The 5,432-nt window shown below is 47.3% G+C and overlaps 1 protein-coding gene across 1 annotated transcript in view; it reads right to left on the bottom strand.

Moving 5' to 3' along the window:
- CCBL2 (cysteine conjugate-beta lyase 2) overlaps nucleotides 1-4,906 on the bottom strand; it is a 68,129-nt gene extending 63,223 nt beyond the window's left edge. The window contains exon 1 of the mRNA XM_005885312.2: nucleotides 4,480-4,906. The gene's annotated coding sequence lies outside the window, so the exon portion shown is untranslated. The remainder of the gene's footprint in view (nucleotides 1-4,479) is intronic.
- Between the last annotated feature and the right edge of the window lie 526 nt (nucleotides 4,907-5,432).

Genomic DNA, 5,432 nt, shown 5'->3' with positions numbered 1-5,432 from the left:
ACACACACACACACACACACACACACACACACACACACACACACGGGATGCCTGCTCTGAGCCTCTGCTGCCAGACTGGGGCCATCAGTAGGACATCCACTGAGGGCTCCCGGACTGTGAGAGGGGCAGGCTGGGCTGAGGAAACCCCCACCCTCCAGTGCATGAATTTCGTGCACCGGGCCTCTAGTATTTTTATAAAAAGAGCTTTCTATCTTCAGACAAGTCACTGACTCTTGTTGAGCCTCAATATCCCCGTATTTCAAAACAGATGAATAAATTAATCCTGGTTTGAAGATAATCTCACAAGGCACTGAAGTCACTGGCTGGCCATACATGAGCTTAGACCAGTGATGCCGAACCTTTTGAGCTCAGCGTGTCAGCATTTTGAAAAACCCTAATTTAACTCTGGTGCCGTGTCACATATAGAAATGTTTTGTTATTTGCAACCATAGTAAAACAAATATTTATATTTTTGATATTTATTTTATACATTTAAATGCCATTTAACAAAGAAAAATCAACCAAAAAAATGAGTTTGCATGTCATAGGTTCACCATCACTGGCTTAGACTGTATCTCGTAGGAGACTACACCCCAGGTTGGGTGAGCCATGCCCTCTGGTCACCAGGCCTCAACACCTGTCCTCCTAAGGGAGTTGCCACTAAATCCACCTGTTTCATCTGGAAATCAAAAGGCCTAAATCCCACACCTTCTCCTCGGTCTGTCTTTGAGGGCACATTACCTCCACAGTGAAATGTACTGCCCTGGCAAATGACCCAGCTTTTCATTTCTCTTCCACTTGCCAAACCTCCCACTGTATCTTTTGGAATAGCTGCATCATAATCATTCAATTCCATTATATCTTTGTGTTCTCAGAGTGTTCCCTGCACCTCCTTTGCTTTAACTCAAATCTTGTTTTCCCCAAAGGTACCATTTCTATATTCCTCAGTGTTGGCTTTTGTTCTTATATGCTCCCCCTACCTTTTTCTTTCCACCCATTTTATCACTGTTAGACAGTTACTCCCCTCATGTGCCTTCCTGATGTTATCTCCTGAATTGCTGTTAACTCCCAGTCATTCATTAAGGATTTTGTCACTAAGCATACAGTTTTCTTCTCAACTCTAAGGCCTGAGATCACCCAGGTAATTTCAATGTCTTCAAAGATGACCCATCCAACAACTGATATTCCCATGTTCATTGCTCTTCTCCTTCATTCCACCTTAGTCAGACTCTCCTACAGTCATACCCTGAACTTTGCCATTACCTCAACCTGGTCGAATCCTATCTAATAAAAGAGTAATATGCAAATTGACCATCACTCCAACACACAAGATGGCCACCCCCTTGTGGACACAAGATGGCCGACAGGGGAGAGGGAAGGGCAGTTGTGGGGAACCAGGCCTGTAGGGGAGGGCAGTTGGGGGGAATCAGGCCCACAGGGGAAGGCAGTTGGGTGGAACCAGGCCTGCAGGGGAGGGCAGTTAGGCATCTATCAGGCTGGCAGGGGAGTGGTTGGGAGCCAGCAGTCCTGGATTGTGAGAGGGATGTCCAACTGCCCGTTTAGTCAGACATCCCTCAAGTGGTACCAGATTGAAGAGGGTGCATGCTGGGCTGAGGGACACATCCCCCATGCACGAATTTCATGCACTGGGCCTCTAGTCTATAATAATAAAAGCATAATATGCTAATTAGACCGCCGTCCTCCCGGATGACCTTCTGGACGAAGCCGGGGCTGCGAGGAAAGCCCTGGTCCCAGATGCCAGCGGCCGGAGGGAAGCCTGGGTCCTGGATGTCAGAGGGAAGCCGGTGCTGGCAGCTGGAGGAAGGAAGGCCTACTCTTGCATGAATTTCATGCATTGGGCTTCTAGTCCCAAAATAATTGAAGAATTCTGGTGTTTGACTATAAACCACCTGTCCTTTTAATTTTCTTAATTATCACAACTATTCTTCTTCTTCAATATTATCAAGATCTCTAGGAGGCTGCCTTTCCTTTGCCCAATCAGCCCTTGCCTTCCTTTCCCCTCCCAATTTAGATCCAGTTCCACCATTTCAGTGATGTTCTTGACAATGTCCTACCCCCCATCTATAAAATACTAGCCCTGGATGAACTCAACTGCAGTGTCTGCTTTTCCTATGGCCCATGAAGCTGTGGACTGCTGGAGAAAGTCACACAGGATAGGATTGCTGTCACCACAAGCTTGTGGTTATTAATCTCAAATTGAACATCAACTTTCTCCAGCACTTCACTATATTTTATAGATGAAGAATGGCAGAATATACCAGCCCAAAATATACCACTAAGCATAATGATTATTTGGAGCTAAAGGCACTTGAAAAACAGCAGAGGCAAGAAGGGTGATTTCAAAAGCAAAACTTAAAAAAGGATATTTTATCGGCTCAGGTAATATATTCTTTCGTCAATCTATACTCCTCAGTAGGAGGATAGGTGTGCCTTTTGTACCCTTTACAATGTAGAGACAGCTCTTGCTCCGGTCAATTTTGACCTTTATATTGTGAAACCCAGTAGACATTCTGTGAGTCTCACTTTCCTTGAGCTCCCTGTAGCTTTAGATACTGCTGGTCAAGCTGTGTCTCCTCCCGGAAACACCATGTTCCCTTGGCTTTTGATATATGACAACCCCTCATTTTCCTCCTTTCTCTCCCTAACCTGTCATTAAATGACAGAATTCCTCAATATCCAGACCTGGGCTCTCTTTCTTCCTCACTAGGTTATCTCATTGTGGAAGGAATTGTGAGGGCAATGGGCAATAGATGAAAAAATGCTTCCAGACAAACCTAAGCAGACTGACAGGTACTGAATCAGAACCTCTAAAACTATATTTTTCCTGTATTTTAAATAAACACATTTTAAGCAGCACTTTTCTAACGTAATTAACATTCCAAATGTATATTCAGCAATAAGGTAAACAAACAAACAAATACAACTGGATATCATTGAAAAGTGAGAGAAACATCAAAAGCCATATGGCTTTTAATTCTAAACAATATTTTCACTCTATTTTTTTCTAGTTTCTCCTTTAGAACAATATTCTGTGGGGGGAAAAACAACAACAACAACAACAAAAAAACAAACAAACAGGGAACTGTGAATCAGGGTGATCTAGGAAACCTGATTATGGCACATTCATATGCATGACCAATAGAAAATTAAACTATTTGTTATCACTGGAGTAGAATGTTCACAATGAGGATACAGAAAGTATGCATGGCAGATTTGAGGGTGACCTGAAACTGAGAAGGCGGGTGAATTGTTGGGGGTACAATCCAGAGCTAAAATGTAAGCAAGGTAGTCAGAATGAATTGTGAAGACTGAAGCGCTGCACTTAGATCCAAATGATCACTTACCACCACTCTGTATATGGGGGAGAGAGGTAGGAAGAGGTTTAGTTCATTTGATAAACTCCAGAACATTCAGGTTAACTGAAAGCGCAAGGAAGGTTTAATGTGAGAGACTGCAAAAAGGGCTAGTGCTACTAGTCAGAGTCTGACCAAAGGAAAGATCATCTGCACTTCATGCTCCACCTGTCAGTCCACTTCCAGAACGCTTATAAGGTGCAGTGACACAGCAGAGGGCATCTAGGAGGTGAACGAGGTATTGACTGGTTTAGTACAGTGGGAACAACAAGCCTCAAAGTCATGGCATTGGAGCATGAGTGGAAAAAATTAGCTATATTTAGGTGGCACAACGCTTAAGGAGACATGACCGTGAAATTGCTGAAAAGCTGTTCTGTGGAAATGGGGTTCGTGTAATTATACATTTCTCCAGGGGAAAGAAGTATAGCTGACTGGTGTGAAGTAGCGGGAATGGAGTTTTAGCAGACGGTGAGAGAAAACTTTCTAATGATGGCCCTGCACCAGTGGTGCCTGGGGTGGACCTGAGCAAGCAGCCCCAATTCTTGCCTGGGGAGAGCCCAGGTGTCGGGAGGTGGAGCAATGGTTTCTGTACTGGGTGTGGGGCTCCCCCTTCTTGAGCTGCTCGGATTGCAAAAGCAACAGATTGGCCTGTCTCTTTTAACCACAAACTTTAGGTTCACTTACATGGCAGGTTAACTGCCTTTGTTTTCTTTAAAAAAAAAAAAATCCGGTTATGGATAAACGAGTCGGTGTTACTTTTGCCACGCTGTTTTCAAAATCCCCAAACTGCAACACCAAGAACACAACGGGCAATCGATGACCGGGGATCAAGGGTCCCTCCCACCCGAGAAGGCCAGCACTTCGGCGTCATTCCCTCTCCAAAGGAAACTGTTAAACCCAGCGCGGACCGTCTGCAGCCTCCCCGAGGTCTGCGGGCTCAGGAGGGCGAGTCCGAGTCTTCAAGGAAATCCAGACCGGCTCTTCCTCCCTCCCAGCCCCGCCAGGCGCCCGGCGCCGTCCGGCCCGGCCCCGCTTCCCACGACTCCGCCTGCCCCGACCGCAATCTTCACTCCGTACCCAGGTGCTCCCCTCGCGACCCACTTACCTCCGTCGCGGTACAACCTTGCCACCTGGGCTTGAGTCCCGCCTGGGCTCAGAGGGTCTGGTGGGTGGGATTCGGAGGCCAGGGCGAAACGTGGGCGGGGACGAAACCTGGGCGGGTACCTACCCGAGGGAATGGAGTCGGAGTGCGGATTGGCTGAAGGGCGGCCGGGATCCCGGACTGGACGAGAATGGACGGGAATGAGCAGGGAGGCGGGGGCAAGTGCAGAGCCGGAGGGAGCAGGGGGGCTAGACCTCCAAGGCGCATCTGGATGTGGCCCGGGATAGCCCCATAGGCCCTATGGGGTCGGGACTCAGGGTGCGATTGGCTCTGAAGATTGCCGGGTCAGGAACTGGACTGGGCAGGTGGAGGTGGGGGCCTGTTTAGTTCTGCGGGATTGAGGCGAGTCGAGGTAAAGGGGTGGGATGGGGCGGGACTTGGATACGGCCGGGGATTGGGTATGAAATTTCCACCCAGTCCTCTGATTGGATGTGTGTGACAGATTGGGTTGGGGCGGGTATAGAACGCGGATTAGTTTGGAAGAAAGGGCAAACTGTGAGGCCACAGGGTTTAGGCGAGGGGAGGGTTGTAGTTAGAATAATGATGAAGGTGGCTCGGTTGGGCATCGTCCTTTACACCAAAAGGTCGCTGGTGCTGTTCCCGGTCCCAGCACATGCCTCAGCTGCGGGCTGATCCCCAGTGTGGGGCGTGCAGGAGGCAGCTGATCAATGACTCTTCTCATCACTGATGTTTCTGTCTCTCCTTTTCCATTCCTCTCTGAAATCAATAAAAAAAATATATTTTGAAAAGAGGCCACCAGGAACACATCTGTAATCAGAAAGTTGGGTTTATTAGTCGTTGCAATGAGGGAGAATACACAAGGTGGGTCATTTTAATAGCAGAATTAGAAATGACTTATTGTAGGGTTTGGGCTTGTATTAGGTGATTTTGGGGGA

This window comes from Myotis brandtii, unplaced genomic scaffold, assembly GCF_000412655.1.
Source record: "Myotis brandtii unplaced genomic scaffold, ASM41265v1 scaffold90, whole genome shotgun sequence".
Taxonomy (NCBI): Eukaryota; Metazoa; Chordata; class Mammalia; order Chiroptera; family Vespertilionidae; genus Myotis; species Myotis brandtii.
The sequence above is the reverse complement of the archived record's forward strand: the minus strand, read 5'-3'. Positions and strand labels throughout refer to the sequence as shown.